We start from the raw sequence: 21,804 nt of genomic DNA on the forward strand, positions 1-21,804 counted from the left end.
GCCCCACAAAACACCACCCACCAGATTACGAGCCACGAATCACCTCAGCAGTACTTTCACTGACGACGAGTTGAGGGTCATGGTGGATGAAATTGTCAGGGTAGAGCCACAACTTTTTGGAGCACAGGTCCACTGCCAGGAAAATTGAGTTGTGGTAAAGGATAGTCAACAGGGCCAACTCAATAGGCAGCCATCCATGAACAAGGTGGAAGACCTACGGGGGGAAGGTGTGCTCCATGGCATCACGCCACCATGTTGCTGAGCAGAAGACTGGCGGTGGGCCCCCACTTCCTCCCCCACAGTTCACATCTCGGGTGGAGAAGGTCTTGGACATACTACATCTGGAGGATCTGACTGGAATACCTGGGGGACTGAAGTCTAGTAAGCACCCACTACAGTCTTGACACACATTTGTCCTGTCCTGCATGCCGCTTCATGACCCTATTACTCCCCATATAACTAAGGGGGTCATTATGACCCTGGCGGTGAGTGTAAATGTGGCGGTAGTACCGCCAACAGGCTGGCGGTACATACTGCCACATTATGAGAATGCTGCAGCCAACCCGCCATTTCTCCACTCATACCACCATGGCGGTATAAGCCCCTTGGCCGGAGATATCAATCTCCATCCCGGCGGCCGGCACAGTACCGCCGGCGGCATTATGAGCTTGCCTACCACCATGGCAATAAGCCCTACCTGTGACAGGGAATTCCTTTCCTGTCAAAAGTCAGGCCGCTCCCCCACAACTCACTCCTGACACCCCTCCACACCACCTCCATCTAAAACCCCTTCCCCACCCCCATACACATACTAATCCCCCCACCCCCGACATTCACGTACACCCTGTCACTCCGGATCCAAACACAAGCACCCCCACCCCACCAATCCAAACACACACCCCCACCCCCTCCAATCCTCTCACTCACTCCTCCATCCCCCCATACACACCTCTAGACATGCACCACGCATACACCCAATCACTCACACTGGCATACATGCATTCATACACACATACTTCCAGACGTACTTGCACACATTTTTACACACAGTCACACTGACATGCAGACATGCACTCACTTCACCATTCTTACATGAATTCACTCACACGCATACAACCCATGCAAACAACACAACACACACAGACCCATTCATACACTTACTCACACATTAATGCACACACTCAGACACACACACAACCCCCACCCTTCAACCCTCTCACCTGTCGGAAGCCCGACCTACCTTTGTCGAGGAGGTGTTCTGTCAGGGAACAGGAAGGGGCACTACTACCGCCAGCAGCGCCCCGCCAGCAGAACACCGCCAGGCCGTATCAGAGGTCATGATACGACTGCCCATGTCCTACTGGTGTGGCAGTGCTGGTGGTAGCAGCGCCACCTTACCACCATTCGCCACCATGAACACTGCTGGATTTCCGCCCTTCTTTTGGCGGAAGTCCGGCAGTGCTCATAATATGGTAGCAAGATGGTAGCCGCAGTGGCGGTATTTTGGCGGCTGTCACCGCCGGGGTATGCAGTTTTTACCGCCAAAGTCAAAATGACCACTTAAGTGTCCTCCTATCTCTCTCACCTAATGCCCATCTCCTGCATCTCCACTCACCCCAACTGTCCTCACAGCCCTTGCCAATAGCACGTAAACTACAGGCCAGTCATATCACTACAACACCGAGAATGCACTAACTAATCTTTGTGAAAACCTAAAATGTGCACAACTTATCACATGTAATGCCTGTACAACTAAAGTACTAGCAACACCATTTAGATTGTACCAGTAAGGACCAGTACATGGCAATTACAGCAATGCACACTCACAATAATATCCAAAGCAAAATACAGCTCAGTTACCATTCCAAATGGGCACAAATCCAGTATCCAAACCTCAAGCCTCTAAGGCACTCCACTGACCAGGAAACCATCTCCCAAGTCCTGGGAGCATATCAATCTCTCCAGGACAGGATGGGCCAAATAATTACCATTCTGGGGGAAAATCAGAGTCTGCAGAGGGACTAACACCAGGAAGTCATGCAGCAGTGGCAGGCACATAATGCCACTATGGTTTCAATTGCAGAGGTGCTGAGGGACATCAACACAACCCTTATTGTTCTGCTCAGACAGCATCAGGCCCCTACCACTAGCACCCTTAAATCTGGCCCACCTACATCTGGGGCAGCTAGTGGAATGGAGGCCCTACAAAGGGACCACAGGCCTCAGACACCCCTCCCTCTGTAGCTGAACCCCCCGCACCCATCCGTAAACGTGGACGTCCATCCAGACATCCGGCTGGAGCAGATGCCAAGACCAAACCCACTGCCAGGAAGTGACACTCTCCTGATCACTCTCCCTTGTGTGCCACTGATACACCCTTTGACTGTTCTGAGACAGAACTCCATCTTCCCATGGACATTGAACATGTGCTACCAACTTCTGTAACAGCTACCCTGATGAATCCACCTACCATGATCTCACTCATCACCTTTATGTTAATCTATGCACCTTAACATTTTTAACTTCACTATGAATATATGCACAATAAACACAATTGAACACAGATACTGTATATGTGTCTTTAATACAACATCAACAATTGTCATGCTTGCCAACTGTGGTCTGGGCATGCCCCCGCATCGAACAGCCAGTGTAATGGACATCAGAGGGAGGCACCCCAGCAGGAGACACAGTACTGTGGAAATGTCACAGGCCAGAAGTAAGTGAGAGTGAAGTCCAGCGTAACACCGGGTTATAGTCAATATTCCAATCTACAAATGGAGCATGACAAGAGAGTGCCATCAGCATGGAAGGCATGGTGGCATACTAGTGACACTTAAAGTTAAAATGAGTCATGACCTTGTTAGACTACCTACCAAGCAGGGTCACCCTGATAGGAACTATACATTAACAGGTACAGGACCTTCACATTACCATACCATAGCTACATTTGTACTTATACCATAGAACACATAAAGAACATCACTGAGGTACACAGTACTTAAACCAACCACACAATTAGGCCCCATACCTGTAGGGTTGTCACTCACCTTTGTCAGTAGACAATGTCAGTTTAGAAACACAGCTGAGTCCCAAATTAATCACTTGGTGCACTACCCATTGTGAAGCCACAGGACATGATGCACACATGGGCCATGTACTACAACTGACTCCTAACACACCATTGCACATCCCCCCACCCCCACTGGTACAAGGAAGGGATGGAGCAGTCACAACCTCACTTGTGTGAAGGAGGTACTAACAAGGTACAACACACTGTACCTACATGCATATTATCTGCTACCTGTCTGGTTCTAATCCCATGTCTGTCAGAATATACTAGTGCCCATTGACAATGAATACCTCAAGCATAGGTTGCAGAGCCAAACAGCACATAACTATATCAGTGAGTGGAAGGAAAAGAGGATAGGACAAAGCAAGAAACAAACCTCAATACTGATTGGACCATTGCCGAAGTGTATGTCAGGATCTAATATAACTATACATGAAATAGGGTAACATGTTGTACTGTACACTTTACTGATTAGCCGTCTGGATCCACAACTTACACATAAGCATTGGAGCACATGACACCACCACTGATGAAGCTAGAAGGGATGTGTAAAGGCAGTCATCTACTACTGATTGATTGGATCTGCCCTAGAGTCAACGCCTCCTTCTTCCTCAGCCTTTTCATCACTTGCCAAGTTTCCATCTCTAGCCACAGGACCAGCTGCCTCCCCCTCATCTGCTATCAATGGTATCTGAGTGTCTCAAGGCTAGATTGTGGAGCATGCAGCAGGCAACGATAATGTGGCATACCTTTTGGGGCGAGTAGAGGAGGGCTCCACCTGATAGGTCCAGGCACCTGAATCTTGCCTTCAGGAGCCTAAATGTATGCTCGATTATACACCTTGTCCTCTAGTGGGACTCATTGTAATGGAGTTTACCTTGCATGGCTGGGTACCTCAATGGTGTCAACAGCCAAGGACGATTTGGATAGCAGGAGTCACCTGTGTACACAACAGGACAACAACTCCAATGTTGTATGTGGGACAGGGTAGAATGTAATGACAGGAGACAAAACTCACAGACACACACAACAATACTTACCAAGCAGACAGGCCCTCTCTGTTTGCAGTCGTGCCATCAGATGTGGGACATTGCTGTTTCGCATTATGTAGGAATCATGCTCAGATCCAGAAAACTTGGCTGTGATTTGTGAGATATACTGGTCTGCCAGACACACAACCTGTATGCTGATTGAGTGGTAGTTCTTCCTGTTCCTATACACCTGTTCATTGGCACTGAGAGGGACCAGGTCTACATGGGTGCCATCAATGGTTCCTACCACATGAGAAATGTCTCCCATATCATAAAAGTCTGCCTTCACAAATGCCAAATCCTCTCGGTGAGGAAACCTGATGTAGCTGTCTAGGTGTTTCAACATGGGCTGAGACATCTCAGCTGTTAAAGCCACTGCATTCTGAAAGGACCCTGTAGTCAGGAAGTGTAGCACTGACAAGACTTGGACATTGGGATGTATGCCATAGGGATTGCGAACTGCAGGCATCAGATCTGGCTCCAACTGAGTACAAAGTTCCATGATGGTCAAACGATTCGGACCATATGTCTGTACGATGTGACTGTCCTCCATGGTTTCCAGGTCTACTAGTGGACGGTATACTGGTGGGTGTCTCACTCTCCTCATGGCAGCAGTACTATGTTGAGAGAAGGGAGTATACAATGAGTAATGCTGTATTCACACACCTATTACACATTGCATATTACCTGACACCTAACATATGTAGAGGATGCATAGAAATTCTGACATATACAGTACAGCCTATAGATATTCACTGATTCCTGCCTCATTGCTGCACATTGGCTTACATGCAAATTGGAATGCATTAATGACTAATGTAAGTGTACAAGTGTGCAACACTTAGCTGTCCAGCGCTTTTCACACATTCCTATTGTAAACTACCTATAGCTACCCATGACATATGTACATCAAATTCGCTATGCATAGTTGTCACCATATATACTCCCTAATCACGTCATTACGTGAATATATGATTAATATGTTGCACATACATGATGGCATTACATTCCTGGATACTGCCTTTGGGGTGGAATAGGTGTATGATGCAGATAAGTAAGCACATTAATCGAAGAAATGTGCACAAAATGGCAGGTGCATGACCTACTGTACTTGACAGGTGGAAGTGACCTGAATCCGCCAGCGGAAGTTGTCATGGCGGTAGGTTGTCGCAACTGCTGTGCAACTTGCCAATGGATAATATTGCTGCCTCGGGCCAATGGCACTGAGGGTCCTGTACATGGCAGTCGTGACTGCCATTTTCTGCTGTATTGCTCACTTGACCCCTGACACTGTTGCCAGCAAAACCTCCACGACATGAGGTGCTGTGTACTGCCTCTGGGTGCCATCATGCCACGTTCTGCAGGTGATGGGGCCCCTGCCTTCACACCAGAAGAACTAGAAGGACTGGCGGAGGAAATCCTACCCCTGTATGGACAGCTATATGGGGCACCAGAGGAGCAGATGAGTCCTATGCCATAGTCATGTGTGATGGATGTTGTGGGTGAGTTGCATACTGGATGCGCATTAGCGTGGGTGTCGATGCATGCAGATGGCACGATGTGTTGGTGTGTGTGCTGAAAGGATGGGTCTGAGTGGCAACTTGCTGTGCCTGTTGTGCACTGAACAGTCCTATTAGTATAGTACCAGTGTACATGACTTTCTCTTTTTGTCTGTGTCACCCATGCAGGTAAACGACCATCAGAAGAAGAGGATCTGACATGCCATCACCAAGCAAGTGCGGACCATGGGGGTCCATAGCCGGCGGAGCACCCATTGTCACAAGTAGTGGGAGGATCTGAGATGCTGGGACTGGAAGACCGCAAAGTCCCTTTCTCTTTAATTGCTGAGGCTTTCAGGAAGATTTGGGACAGTTGGACATGGGAGCTATTGGTGATCACTTTTTAGCTGAGGCATCCTTGGTTTCCTCTTTTCATCCAAATGGCAAAATAACCTCTGTGGATCTTCCCACTGGATTATTTGCCACTTTGTGTTCTAATCTGTCGCTGTTTGGTTTCAAGCGAATGCGCTTGGGGGCCTGCAGCTTTAGAGGAGATCTCTCATCTATGAAGTGCTGTTTGGAGATTGTTCAATGTATACAACAATTTAGCAGAGCAGATAATTTGGGAGGTTATGAAAGGAACTTGAAGTATTTTCAATCTTGGTGTCAGTCGTATAATCTCTCTAGTACTTCCTGTGACCCAGTAAGAATTTGGGATTTTCTTGAAGATGGTCTATCCATGTCAACATTAAGAAGTAAGTGGTTGGCCATTAAAGTTTTCAGGGCTAAGAAGTTCAAAGGCATTTTAGTCCTTTGCAATAGGCTTTTAAGGAGGTTTTTTCTAGAGTGTCCATCTGTACACTCACCAGTGTCATCCTGGTACTTGGTAGTAGTCCTTAAAGGATTACAATCAGATCCTTATGAAAGCCTTTAGACAGTAGATTTAAATCTGTGGTCTGATCAATTTCTTTTTATAGGTATATGAGCCGGAAAAAGGGTGGGAAATATTGGAGCATTATTATTGAAGGAGCCATTCGTTTCTTTTCAGGAGAGGTGGTATTAAGACCTTCACAGTCTTTTCTTACCAAGATTTCGACAACTTTCCATTGTTCCCAAGATTTCATTTTACCTGTGTTTTTCATTTCTCCTCCTTCTCAACCAGATAAACAATTGCATACATTGTGCCTTGTCTAGCTAAGTAGAACATTTACCTTTAGCTCAACTAGTTCTTTTTTTTGTTAAGTTTGGTTTATCAGTACAAGGTATGAAACTCAATTCAGCTAAACCAAGCTGGCTGATTTTTTTGCCATTTCAATAGCATATTCCAGGATGGGGTGGATATCCCAAGTTTGATTAATGGACAGTCAACAACATGATCTCTTTATTATAGGTGCCTTTCAAGGGGGTTATCCTTGAAAGACATTTGCAGTGCAGCCCCTGCTCCACCCCTCACACTTGCACGACTTGCTACAAGTTCTAAGTGGGGGGACGATTCTTTTTGGATTTTCCATGCAGGTTCTGGGTCCTGTTAACTCTGGAATATAATATTTTTCTTGTATGAAATAAAATATTTTATTTTCTTGTTTCTTGTCATTTAATGGATCAGTACTTATCAGTTTATTTGTATTAATTATGCATAAATGCCAGTGTGCATACTTTGATGCTTTGGTATTGCCTCTAAGACAAAGACTGTGACTTCTGACAAGGAAAATGGATGAGGAGCTCATGATCTAGTTACCTAACAGTGAAGGTACTGGTAATCTTCTGTACTCTATGTCAATGTCTTCTTTGTCACAGTCAAGTTGCCCTCCTTTCACTCTCTTTTGGGATAGCCACTGGTTTAAAAGTTTGTTTGCAACTTTTTTTTCCTTGGTGTATATATAAAATGTGCAGGTTTGGTTCTGATTGCATCGTAAATTAAAGTGGTGTTACTACACCAGGGGATATCAATAATTTAGGGAACTAAGAGATAAGTTAAATGGTTAGCTCTGGCAGGAAATGTGGTCTGGTACTTGAGACAAGGATCAAACTTAAAGACTGTGACCAGGAAGACCTGGACTCAGAGTACTAAAGACTACCAGTAAGTAACTGGGTCATTTATTTCTATTTTTGAGCAAACGGAGGTGCATCACCTTCTCCTCGAGGCTTCGACTGGTTGAGTTATATCCCCTCCCCACAATCAACACTGGTAGTAAACAGCTGATTGTACTCTGGGCATCTGAAAACATTTGTTTTGGAATTAAGAACCATTTAGAAGAGGAGAATAAGGCATTTGTTTTATCATCTGCATCAGGGCATCTCGCTAAAAACAAGGAAGGCATGAACACACATTTGTAATTTCAGGCAAAGAATGGGGCACCTAATCAAAAGGACCTGTGAGTTCTTGGCAATTTAAAGTGCTTTGACAGTCTGTCAACAAATATTCCTTGATTTTCAAGCAAGTGCCCTAGTTAGGAATCTGAACCATTGTTTAATTGAGCTTTGAGGAATGCATTCGCCTTCAAGCAAAAGAGATGAATACTTGGCAGACACAATGGTATTTTTCAATATTCACTTTGTTCCCTGCCTTTTCATCCCTCTTCTTCACACACTCATTATTTGCTTCTCCTTTGATATGTTTTATACTGTGTGAATCCAGAGTTTTGGTATGACATCACCTGTACCACATTCACCCATGAGCCAGAGACACTGTCTTGTGTATTTACTCGACAACGATGAAACAATATGAACGCTTTCATCCAATCACATTTGTCACTAGAATTTCCTTTAAAAAAATTGTACTAAAGAAAACAGGGATGCTAACTTGGTGTTTTTGTGTCGTATACCCTACCTTAACAAAAAACAAAGGGCCAGATGTACAAAGCCTGTTTGCATTTCTTAACGGTCTTAATGGGTATTTTGGGTCCTTAAGAAATGCAAACTGGGCTTTTCTATTGTACAAAGCCCTTTAAGAGATCACACTGTCGAAATCACAATTTGTGATTCCCAGAATAGGAAATGCAAATAGGGATTTCATATTTGCATTTCCTATTCTGATGTACCATGCATTTCCAAAATGCGACTTGGGTATTTTGGAGATGCAATTACCACTGACTTGAAGCCAGTGGTGACAAGGTGTAATTTGAAAAAAACACCTCAAAGTGCTTTTTTTAATTGCTTTTATTGCAAATTAGCACATACATGCCCCTTGGGCATATGTGTGTTCTACAAGTGTACCCCTATTTTTGGGGTGCACCGAGGGGGACCTTTTCCCATTGCCATCTCTGGTTTCACATTTCCTAAATAGCCATTTCTGGGTAAGACAATCCTGCCTGTAACACAGGCACCCTTGCAACATGGCACAATGGTGCCCCTGTTAGTGTTAGGTGCAGTGCGCAGTGTGACAGCACAGGGACAGAGCACAAATGCATCATACCTTAGTAGATATGGTGCATTTCTGCTCTCTTCCTGTCACACAACACAGCACAGCACAGCATGGTGTCTTGCTGCTTTCCATGACTACTTAATAAATCTGGCTCTAAGTTCTTCCAATGTGTCATTAATACAGTTCCCTGTAGGTTTCCTAGGGCCTTTTCTTATTGTGCACCCAAAATTGTGGAATTGCCTCCCCTTTTATCTCCTCTCAGATACTTATCTCCAGGACCCAATTGTTGGGTATCTGTTCACACTTATAAGTAGCCGTCATCATCACAGTGAGCACAGATCTGTTTCTGTGCATACCCTTAGAACTTACGGCATCTACTGCAAAAAATAACAAAGTGATGGAAGGAATGCTTGACTAAATTCAACCACTGGCAGTGCTTCGGACCACATTTCAGTCCATTGTTTCTCTTGTTAGAGTAAACTCTATTTTTGGTAATATTTTCCCTGATATCTTTTTAACAACACTTAGGGGCTCATCACAAGTTTGGCAGTTGGACGGGCTGATCGCCAAAATCGAGGGGATGAGCCAGCTGTCAACCAAGTTTCCTCACCCCCATGATATTACAATGTTTCCATCGGGCTGACCGGCGAGAACATAGTATTACTACGTTCCTGCCAGAGAGCCCTGCAGGAACAGTGCTATAGTATTGGCCTCAGCTCCCTTAAGGGAGCCGAGGCCATTAGCATAACACAACAGCACCCTCGGAATACACACTGTCTGGAAAGCAGTGCTGTGGTACACAGCACTGTGTGGAGTCATGATCAGCACTGCAGCATTGAGTTCAGTGCCACTATGGCTGACCACGAGTCTGACTGCCATCAGCCCATCAGGAATCTTGTTCCTGGAGGTGATGGCAGTCCCCTGGCAGACTGACTGCCAGAGTTGGCGGTCGGACTACCTGGAGTGCAGTCGTCCGACCGCCACTGCAAGTCTGTCGGACCTTGGCCCGCCAGACTCGTAATAAGGTCCTAAGTAAATTCTGTGAAATTTAGAAGAAGCTCAATACATTTGTACAGTATCCCCATGTTGCGTATCTTTCCTGGGGCTCACATATGACCCTGGCTGAGGCCTAGATAGCATAAATCTAATCAGGAGTGGCTTGCGGTGTTTTCAAGGGGTGTGGTGGCGCATGCAGGGGGGGGGGCAGGATCCCAGCCTGCCCTGCGGCCAATCCGAATGATGTTGTCATCCTGCAGGCACAAATTAGCCAGAGCACCCATCCAGGGTCCTGAAAGACAGAGTGAAAGTCTCTGCCTGCTCTCTCCAACCCAGCAACGCAGTGCTGCATTGGAGAGAGCCCAGTGTGCAAGTATGTTTGGCCGGCCTGAGACGGCTGGCCAAACGTAAATGGGCACTGAGGGGGGTGCTGTGCACTCCCCTCTGTCCCCATCTTTGCTCGTGGCCCTGCCCCTTGTACTATAAAACGATAATAAACAGTTTATTATCCTTTGATAATAAACATAGTTTTTTATTGTTTTATAGTAAAAGTTCTGCAGCTGCTGCTTCTGGAAGGGGAGGGGGATGACGCTCCTCTGCCATAGCAGAGGAGCCATGCATGAACCTAACATTAAGCCACTACTTCTGTCCAATGCCACATATTCTGCTACTAAATTGAAAAGTGTGCATACTATGTGCACACATACAAACACAAGCATAACTGTGTTATCACAATGATACTGAAAGTTTTGTAACTCTGTGTCAGATTCCGATTCTAGGCCACAGGGCAGACTAGGGATATTGGGCAAAAATGATGATGGTTGAGTGCGTTTGTCACTGATATCCAGAGATCTGTCCTACTATGGTTCTGAAAATTGGGCAAAATGCATGTTTCTGCATTGGAGTTTCAGGACAGTGAGGGCGAGCAGTCAAAGGCTTCTCAGGACAGTAGTGTGGTGGACAAGAGCTCATAACTCATATCTCAACTAACAGAAACAATAACGTTTCATAAGGCCTTTTGCTTTAACATATAAGAAAGTACTTTAATCACACAACATAATGCAAGTCTACTCAGTGCAATTAGAGGAATGAGACACAGTGATGAATACTGTTGATGATCTGAGTTAGTTGATACATCCTCTACTCAGGGAGTTCTACAGCATCTATAATCTTTGGTATCTAGTCTGGCAAACTCCAAGCATAGGTGCAGTTCACTTAATTACCCTCATGGTGAAAATGCATCCAACAGTTCAGATCACTATTCACTTCTTAGTGATTGCCTTTGAAAAGTCTTTGTTCATTTTGCAGACCTTGGTCTGCTACTCTGTCTGTCATTCTGTCACAGTTCTTAAGACCTTTGTTTTCCTGTGTCTTTGTGTTGCTATCCATGGGGGCGTGAGATGGATGAGTGCAGCAATCCTGACCCTGCTGTGGCTTGTGAGCTGTCTGGGGTGTGATAGTGGCCTTGCTTGGAACTTGATGACTTTGAAGATTTTAGTGAGGCGGCTTTCACAGAAACTCTTATCTTCAGCAGCTGTGACCACCTTTGGCTGGGTGCAGAGGAGGTGCTAGTACCACGGGTAAGGCGCATAGGCCACTTTCAACATCACGGGTAACTGGTTGTTGTGGCTTCTGGTCTTTTCTGGGTGCCCACCTTGATGATGACACAGCTTTCAAACTCTGACATCCACAGCAAAAGCAATAGTCTGTCAGTCATGGTGAACTGCTGATTGCACTTCATACTTGATTTTTGCAGCGGTCTTGATAGTCATGACCAGAAACATTTTAGGAGACCGGGGATCCCATTCCACACATGGGTCAATTTGTGCTTCATTCTTTTTCAGCCACACGGTCTATGGCTAGTCCCTGTGCTGGGGAAATGCTGGGTTACTCCTCCTGCACAGTCTCACCTCCTGTAGAGCCAGTCACACTCCTGTGCCATGGTTATACAATAGCCATTCAAAATGGATCCCTCTAGTTTCAGTACTCAGATTCCTACCAAACACAGAGTCCTACTAGCATAAATGTGCCACACCCTCACAGCATGTTCACACATTCAACACACACAAGCACACACACACACAGAACGTTAGTGCAAAGATCTGGTGTCCTCACAATAGCAGAACTTTGCAGATGAGGGCTCAGGAGACTACCCTTTCCCTGACACAGAGAAAAAAGATCTGTTTGACCTCTGACTGACATAAACTCCATACCTTACCATCACTGCTTCATATGACTTACCCAGGACAATAGACCTATGCCCACTATGGTGGCACGCCAGGCACACCCTTCCAGGTCACACAATACTTTCTGGACCTCACATTAGCACATTACCTTACATTGCATCACATACTGTAGATTAGAATAATGCCACGGCTAAACAAAAAGTCAGGGTACCAGTTTCATATGTAATTGGGCACTGAGGACAGTGGTACATGACTGTTCGTCATGGAGGGGATATTTCCACCCCAACTATTTTTTCTTGTAAAAAGGCACTTTTCTTTTGACACAAATTAAATTCAGTTTTAATGTGGTATATATTTCAGCTTTCATCCAGTCAGTGAATTATGGTCAGTTTTCTTTTTAACACAAATGTCATGAAGGAAAGGTACCACTAGAGTAATTTGACTGAGAAAACATGTATTGTCATAATAAAGGAATAGGAATGGAAAGTTGAAGTGAGAGTAACGGACGCAGTTTCTCCACAAGAAAATAGGTTCTCCGTAGAGGGAAAATGTGTATTGGCACATGTCTTTCAATTGCGCATAATTCTACTCTGTGAACAATTAAGCATTGGTGAAATATCAGCCTTTCACTCAGTAATATGCCTGGAAGGAAACCGTCAGGGAGACCAGATCCTCGGGGTCTGCACACGTTCCTAACATGTCCACCACTAGACAGCTCCAAGACTGATAGATAAATCACAGAGACTGAGAGAGTCCAAGCCGGGAAAAGGGGATTAAGATGGGAACAGCTGGGAAGGAGACCTGTAGGAAACAAAAGGTTAAAACACACAATATCAAGATTATATCACATTGACATTTACTAGACTATGATTCTAATCATTGTCATACTGTAACTATGGATAACTTAAGAAAGGACTAATAGCCAGGCCTCAAGGCGTCTGGTTACCTGGGAGGGAATCAAGAATGATTAATACAACTTCTCAATGAACCTTTTCATGAAATGTTACACATTGAATAGGAATATAAGAACCTTCTAGAATTATGTTTTCAAAATCAAACATGGTCTTTTTGCATGAGGACAAAAATAATCTGAACGTTTCCTGGAACACAATAGGAATTGTATTAAGGACTTATTATGCACATATGGGTGGTCATTACAACCCTGGCGGTTGGTGTTAAAACGGCGGTAAGACCGCCAACAGGCCGGCGGTAAAATATTAGCAATTACGACCGTGGCGGAAACCGCCAACAAGGACAGCCACTTTAACACTCCGACTGCCACGGCGGTACAAACAAACAGCTTGGCGGTCACCGCCAACAGACAGGCGGAAGACAAAGTAACGCCCACAGTATCACAACCTACCAATCCGCCACCTTATCTGGGGCGGATTCACTGCGGATAAAAACACGGCGGAAACAGGATTTAGAAGGGAAAACGCTCACCTCTACTCACCCCACGAGGAATCAGGACACCATGGAGCCGGAACTCCAAAATCTCCCTGCGATAGTCTTCCTGCTCCTCTACCAGGAGCACGAACGCCGGCGGCAAAGAGAAAGGTGAGTACTGCACCTACGACACAGAGGAGCGGAGGGAAAAAACAGGGACACACACACGCAACCTCCCCACCCCCACCCTCACCGACTACAACACACACAATAATACATATTAATACATGATAGTTACACCCCCAACCCCCCGGAAGAATGCAAAGACAAAGGAAAATGAGTGTAACCATTGTAATATATTAAAATCAAGTAGGCAAAAATATATATATACACCATAAACAAAATATACACCAAGCATAGTAGTCCAGGTAGTGCTCCAATTAAGTCCGTGGAACACTGGACCCACACGGTATGGGCGAGGCCCACACTCAATCCCCGACCATGACGGAGAGAACACTGCAGGGGTATCAGAGAGCAAGAAAACAGGCACCTCAGGGGGAGGGAAAGGGGGGGGCACCTCAGCCGATTGAGTGCACAACGCCAAATCCACGAGGGGGCCACATGCCCACTATTCAATCCTGGGGAGTGCAAAGCCACAGTCTCTCAAGTCTCTACAGTGGGTGGGTTGCCCACTGTTCCATCCTGGGAAGTGCAAAGCCACAGACTCTCAAGTCTCACAAGTAGGTGGGTTGCCCACTGTTCAGGTGGGTTGCCCACTGTTCAATCCTGGGGAGTGCAAAGCCACAGTCTCTCAAGTCTCTACAGTGGGTGGGTTACCCACTGTTCAATCCTGGGGAGTGCAATGCCACAGTCTCTCAAGTCTCACAAGTGGGTGGGTTGCCCACTGTTCAATCCTGGGGAGTGCAAAGCCACAGTCTCTCAAGTCTCTACAGTGGGTGGGTTGCCCACTGTTCAATCCTGGGGAGTGCAAAGCCACAGTCTCTCAAGTCTCACAAGTGGGTGGGTTGCCCACTGTTCAATCCTGGGGAGTGCAAAGCCACAGTCTCTCAAGTCTCACAAGTGGGTGGGTTGCCATCTGCTTTATCCTGGGGAGTGCAAAGCCACAGTCTCTCAAGTGGATAACAGTCTCCACTGGTTCTGGAGGGGGCATTGTGCCCAGAGTGCTTCATCCTGCTAAGGACAGAGGTAGTGGATGTATCTCTCCACTGGTTCTGGAGGGGGCATTGTGCCCAGAGTGCTTCATCCTGCTCGTGACAGACTCAGTAGCGTCAGTGCCCTTGGTGCTCATGGGCCAGTGGTGCTTTGAGCGGCGGGGCCCTGTTCGCGGTGCTTGGAGTGGCGGTGCCCTGTTCAGCGGTGCTTGAGGCGGCGGTGCCCTGTTCAGCGGTGCTTGTAGCGGCGGTGCCCTGTTCAGCGGTGCTTGGAGCGGCGGTGCCCTGTTCAGCGGTGCTTGGAGCGGCGGTGCCCTGTTCAGCGGTGCTTGGAGCGGCGGGCTCCTTTGCAGTGACTCAGCTGCTGGCGGTCCTCTCTGTCCCAGCGGTGCTTGCGCTGGCGATCCTCTCTGTCCCAGCGGGGCTTGCGCTGGCAGTCCTCTCTGTCCCAGCGGGGCTTGTGCTGGTGGTCCTCTCTAGCCCAGCGGGGCTTGCGCTGGCGGTCCTCTCTAGCCCAGCGGGGCTTGCGCTGGCGGTCCTCTCTAGCCCAGCGGGGCTTGTCCTGGCGGTCCTCTCTGGGCCAGCGGGGATGATGGCGGTGGCCTCCTGGGCAGCGGGGATGATGGCCGTGGCCTCCTGGGCAGCGGGGATGACGGCTGTGCCTCCTGGGCAGCAGGGATGACGGCTGTGGCCTCCTGGGCAGATGGAATGATGGCTGTGGCCTCCTGGGCAGCGGGTATGACGGCTGTGGCCTCCTGGCCAGCGGGGATGATGGCGGTCTCCTCCGCCGTGCTGCTCTTCCCAGACTTTCCTGGTTTCTTGTGGCCCTTCCCCACCTTGGAAGGTGTCGCAGCTGACTCCACACTCCCACCGGGACCCCTGTGAGCGGCTTTGGTGGCTGGAGTCTTCCCCCTCTCCCGCCGGGGCACTGGCCAACTTTTGATGCTTGACAGGTGGGGGACTGTCCGTGCTGTGGCTCCGTGCCACACTGGCTGCCCTGGTGGCCGGTGCACTCCAGATTCCGGTGACTAAAGGCACCACTGGTCCCGGAGATGTTGTGGCTGAGGTACTAGTTCGGGACCTAGGAGACAGACGGGGTGGGGGAGGTGTGGGAAAGAGGTCAAGGTTGGACAGGAAAAGTTTTTGGGAGACACTGGGATGGGTAGCTGGAGGGGGTTTGGGAGGAGTTCGCTTGCTGACTTTGGGTGAAGGTGCATGCGCTGGAGGCTGTCGTGAGGTGTATGGCTGTTGGGTGGGTGTGTGCCTGCGTTAGTGTATCTTGGGAGGTGGCGTCACAGACACACTGGGAGAGGACACAGAGGATGTGTGAATGGTAGTGGGGGTGGTGACTGCACGTGAGCGAGGTGTGGTGGTGTGTGTGCTGCTGATGGCAGTAGTGGCTGTAGATGTAGTGCATGCATGTGTGAGTGGAGACGAGACTGGGAGGGAGGAGGGAGACGAGGAGGAGGGGGACACAGTGGATGCAGTGGATGTTGCTATGTCTGCATCTGTGTGATGCTTGCGTGAGTGCCTGTGGGATGTGTGGTGCTTATGTTTGCCTGAGCGTCCCTTGTGTTTTGGCGTGTGTGCATGCTGGTCTGTAGGAGTGCTTGTGATAGGCTGGGGTACAGGGGATTGGGTCTGGGTGGAGGAAGTTGGAGGGGGGAGGCTAGACACAGGGACAATGGCTGCCATCAGTGCTGAGGCCAGAGTCTGAAAAGCTCGCTGAAGGGCCGCCTGACCAGAATGAATGCCCTCCAGGAATGCATTGGTTTGTTGCAACTGCCTTTCGACACCCTGGATGGCATTCAAAATGGTAGACTGCCCAACAGTGAGGGACCTGAGGAGGTCAATGGCCTCCTCACTGAGGGCAGCAGGGGTGACTGGGGCAGGGGCTGAGGTGCCTGGGGCGAAGGTGATGCCCACCCTCCCAGGTGAGCGGGCACGGGGCAAAGGCTGAGGGGCTGCTGGGAGGGTGGTGCTGGTAGGTGGGGTGGTGGCTGTACCTGTAGATGGGGGGCACAGATATTGCCGCCACCACAAGGGAGCTCCCATCAGAGGACGAGTCTGTGTTGCTGGTCTCAGCTCCTGTCCCCGCCGTGGAGCTCCCCTCGCCCTCCATCCCACTGGTGAAGTCCGAGTCCGTAGTGTGGCCCTCCATGGCCATGTGGGATGCAGCCCCCTCGTGCTCCGGTGCCACTGCTCCTCCGCCTGAAGATGCTAATGCGCGCAAGAACAGGGAGACCACAAAAAGGGGGATGACGACAGAAGAAAGACATGTTGAGTGCATGCATTACCGCTACCGTTGGCGGACACGACAGACACACAAGCCCCCTGCACTACGCCGCGCTCTTGGGCTCCACTGTTCAATTCCTGGGAAATGGCCTACTAGGCTGTGGATGACATCTGCACACATGGATGACACAGGGGCATGACTAGGTGTACTTGGCACTCTACAGAGGTGGGGTGGGGTGCCACATGGCCTGCCTTACGGAGGGACCTTGCCTACGGAACTCGCCCTGGCCTAGGGAAACCCACAGCCCACCTCCCCCACCCAGACCCCTCCACTGCGCGCAAAATCAGCAGGATGAGAGTGTACTCACCGCCTTGTGGCTGCTGTGATGCCCTCAAGCGCCCATCCAACTCCGGGTACGCCACCACCAGGATCCTGAACATCAGGGGGGTCATGGTGCGACGGGCACCCCTCCCACGTTGGGAGGCCATCCCCAGCTGAGCCTCCGCCGTCTTCTTGCTCCAGCAGCGAATGTCCTCCCATCTTTTCCGACAGTGGGTGCTCCATATGTGGTAGACCCCCAGGGTCCGGACGTCCTTGGGGATGGCACGCCAAATATCTTTTTTCTGGTGGGCGCTGACCTACATGAATTGTACAGGGGGAAGAGGAACTTATTACCAACTGCACCGTCGCACTCATTGGCCCCCATCCCTACCTTTGCCATGTGGCACATGCACTCACTGTAGTTTCATGCACGCCGCAATCTCCCCCCCCCTTCTTACATCCACCCCACTCCACACAGGCATAGCCCATACAGCATGCTCCCAGTGTACTTACCTGTTTGTCTGGAGGACCGTAGAGTAGCGTGTACTGGGGGAGGACCCCGTCCACGAGTTTTTCCAATTCCCCCGATGTGAAGGCAGGGGCCCTTTCCCCAGACGCACGAGCCATTGTCTCTTCCAGACCGAGGTCACAGCAGCACTTGCAGTGTAGGTCCTCTCCTGTCGAAGATTAGGTATCGAGTGATTGAACAGATAGAAAATGGCGGTCACGTCCGCGGCGGTGCGTACCGTCACCGCCGGCGTACATCGTCATTGGCTCCTGGGACCCATAGGCTCCAATGTTAACCAATGCAGCATTGCGCCGCGGTCTTCGACCGCCTACCACGAGGTGTACAACGCCAGCGCAGTTACCTCACATCCAATTGTCCCAGTTTACAGGTCAGGCAACCGCCATTTCAGGGGCCCACATGGCTTAATTTTAACTGCGTCACACATACCTAGGCCTAGACTCAACACACATACAGGCCACTTTTTGGATTATGATTCGTGTTCTGTGTAAGCTGTGGGTACGTACCTCTGAGTTGTTTGACTCTGTGCTCGCTGTTGTCCTTCATAGGCACCGTCCGCTGGGACATGTGAGGAGATGGCGGCATCCTCCGGTGTACCGACCGTTGGTGGACCTGTCGACAATGGAGGAAAGACATGTGATCATCACCTACAGGCTTGGCCGTGCCACAATCCAGGAACTGTGTACCCAGCTGGAGCCAGACCTGATGTCAGCTATCCGCCATCCCACAGAAATCCCCCCTCAAGTGCAGGTGCTGTCAGTGCTCCATTTCCTTGAAAGTGGGTCATTTCAAACAACAGTGGCCATAGCATCAGGGATGTCCCAGCCTATGTTTTCCAACGTGTTGTCCAGAGTGTTGCCTGCCCTGCTGAAACACATGCGGAGCTACATCGTTTTCCCTCAGGTGGAGGATATGCCTACAGTGAAAGGTGATTTCTATGCCCTGGGACATATCCCCAACATCATAGGTGCCATTGATTGGGACCCATGTGGCTTTGGTCTCCCCCCTGCAGGAGTGAACAGGTGTACAGAAACCGGAAGAGTTACCATTCCATGAATGTACGGATGGTATGTTTGGCTGACCAATGAGGCACATGGGCGTACATTGCGGATATTCGAGCGGACCTTCGGCCTCCTGAAGGCCAGGTTCAGGTGCCTCCATATGACAGGTGGATCCCTATTCTACTCACCAAAGAAGGTGTGCCAGATCATCGTGGCCTGCTGTATGCTTCACAACTTAGCTTTGCGACGACAGGTGCCTTTTCTGCAGGAGGATGGTCCAGATGGCGGTGTTGTTGCAACTGTGGAGCCTGTGGACAGTGAAGACGAGGAAGCAGAGGAAGAAGACATGGACAACAGGGACTCAGTGATCCAGCAATATTTCCAGTGAGACACAGGCAAGAATACAAACCAGCCTATTACATGTACTTTAACACTACTACCTCTCTACTGTCTGTCGTTTTCACCCAGTGTATGGTCACTGAGTTGTCACTTTCCCTTACGATTTCACAGATGTGTGTCCCACAGTGTGACTTCTGCTTTGATTCATCATGGACTACAGCTGTGTGACATAGGTATGTCGACATTACAAATGAAAGAGCTTTTTGCCACTGTAATTGCTAATACACTATTCCGAAATCACAGACTGACTCCAGATTGTTTTGTGCTTTAAGAGTGTTTATTTTAGTGCTCAGTATTGGAGGGGGTAGCAAAATGGTGAGGGGTGATGGCAGAGGAATGTCCATGGCAGAGTCTAGTCTATTAGTCTCACAGGTGCATTGCCCAAATGGGCATAGGAAGTGGAGCTGGGGCAGTTTAAGGATGGACAGGGTGACAAAGTGGGACAGAAGGATGACATTCAGGGTGGTCTCATTTCTTGGCGGGGGTCTTGGCATCGTTCTCTGTCTTTGTCCTGGATCTCAGGGACCGTTTGCGAGGTGGTTCTCTCTCTGCAGGGGGTGGGGTGCTGGTGTGGTGGTCCTGTGGCGGTGCCTCCTGTCCACTAGCGCTGGTGGAGGTGGTGGGCAGTTCATCGTTCAGGCTAGTGTCAGGGGCCCCTTGTAGTGCCACAGTGTCCCTCCTGGTGTTGAGTACTTCCTTCAGCACCCCTACAATGGTGCCCAGGGTGGAATTGATGGATCTGAGTTCCTCCCTGAAGCCGAAATACTGTTCCTCCTGCAAGCACTGGGTCTCCTGAAACTTGGCCAGTACCGTTGCAATCATCTCCTGGGAGTGGTGGTAGGCTCCCATGATGTTGGAGAGGGCCTCGTGGAGAGTGGGTTCCCTTGGCCTGTCCTCCCCCTGTCGCACAGCAGCCCTCCCAGTTCCCCTGTGTTCCTGGGCCTCCGTCCCCTGGACCGTGTGCGCACTGCCACTGCCCCCAGGTCCCTGTTGTTGTTGGGGTGGTGGGTTAGCCTGGGTTCCCTGTAGTGGTGGACACACTGCTGATTGACTTGTCCTGGGGACGAGGTATGGGCCCGCTGGGGGGGGTGCTGTGCTGGTGTTTCCAGAGGGGGGAAGCTGTGTAGTGGCCTGTGACTGTGTGATGGGAACCGACTGTCCCGAGGTCCCCGATGGGCCGGGCTGGTCATCTAGATCCAGTTGGACAGAGGTGCTGTCATCACTGTGGGCCTCTTCTGTTGGTGGTGTGGACATGTGTGGACCCTCCTGTCCGGTGACGTTGGGTAGGGGTCCTGCAGGGGTATAAAAGGATGTTTATTACATCTGTGTGTGGCATGGTGTGCAATGGGTGGGTGACCGTGTACCCCAGTGCTTGCATTCCTGTGTGGGACCTTGTGTGATGATGTTTTAGGGGGGTGTATGGGTATGTGCAGTGGACATGCTTTAGTGATGTGTGTCCATGCTTTGTTGTTGCATGCAGGGCTTGGTGCTGGGATGGGTGGTTTGTGATGTTGGGACATTTGTGAGGAGTAGGAGTGATGGGGTTGAGGGTGAGGGTGGGGGTATGTGATGGCATGCAGGTAGGGTGGGGGATGTAATAGTTAAGATTTGACTTACCAGAGTCCATTCCTCCACCTACTCCTGCGAGGCCCTCAGGATGCAGAATTGCCTAGACCTGCTCCTCCCATGTTGTTAGTTGTGGGGGAGGAGGTGGGGGTCCGCCGCCAGTCCGCTGAACCGCAAGGTTGTGTCTTGAGACCTCAGAACGCACCTTCCCCCGTAGGTCGTTCCACCTCTTCCTGATGTCATCCTGATTTCTTGGGTGTTGTCCCACTGCGCTGACCCTGTCCACTATTCTGCACCATAGCTCCATCTTCCTTGCAATGGAGGTGTGCTGCACCTGTGATCCGAATAGCTGTGGCTCTACCCGGATGATTTCCTCCACCATGACCCTGAGCTCCTCCTCCGAGAACCTGGGGTGTCTTTGCCGTGCCATGGTGTGATAAGTGTGCTTATATGTAGTGGTGTGTTGTGTGAGGTGTGTGGAAGTTATGTGAGTGATGGTGCTGTGTGCTTGTGGATGCTAGTATTGTTGATGGTGGTGTCTCTCTCTGGCCTTCTCTCTGTAATTGTGGTCGTAGGGGTTTGTGGGTGATGTGGGTGTGTGTTTTATATTGTAATGGGTGTGTGGGAGTGGTGTGTGTATGTGTATCAGGTGTGTGTATTTCGAATTGTCCAATGTGGTGGTGTTTTGGAGATGTGTGTGTATTTTGAGCGCGGCAGTGTGTACCGCCAATGGAATACCGCGGTTGAAAGACCGCCGCGTGGATTTGTGGGTTGTGATAGTGTGGGCGTATTTCTGTTGGCGTGACGGTTTCGGTTTTGTTTTCGCCAGTTTATCACTGACCTTTGATGTGGCGGACTTGTGTGGGTATCTGAATATTGGCGGATTCCGTGCTGTGGGTCATAATAGCTGTGGCGGAATTCCACGGCCGTGGCGGTGTGTTGGCGGTCTTCTGCACGGCGGTAAGCGGCTTTTACCGCCAATGTTGTAATGACCCCCTTAGTTTTAAATGCAGAAAACTGAATCGCCCATACTTGCTGATTTCAACAA

Source organism: Pleurodeles waltl, chromosome 8, assembly GCF_031143425.1.
Source record: "Pleurodeles waltl isolate 20211129_DDA chromosome 8, aPleWal1.hap1.20221129, whole genome shotgun sequence".
NCBI classification, from domain to species: domain Eukaryota; kingdom Metazoa; phylum Chordata; class Amphibia; order Caudata; family Salamandridae; genus Pleurodeles; species Pleurodeles waltl.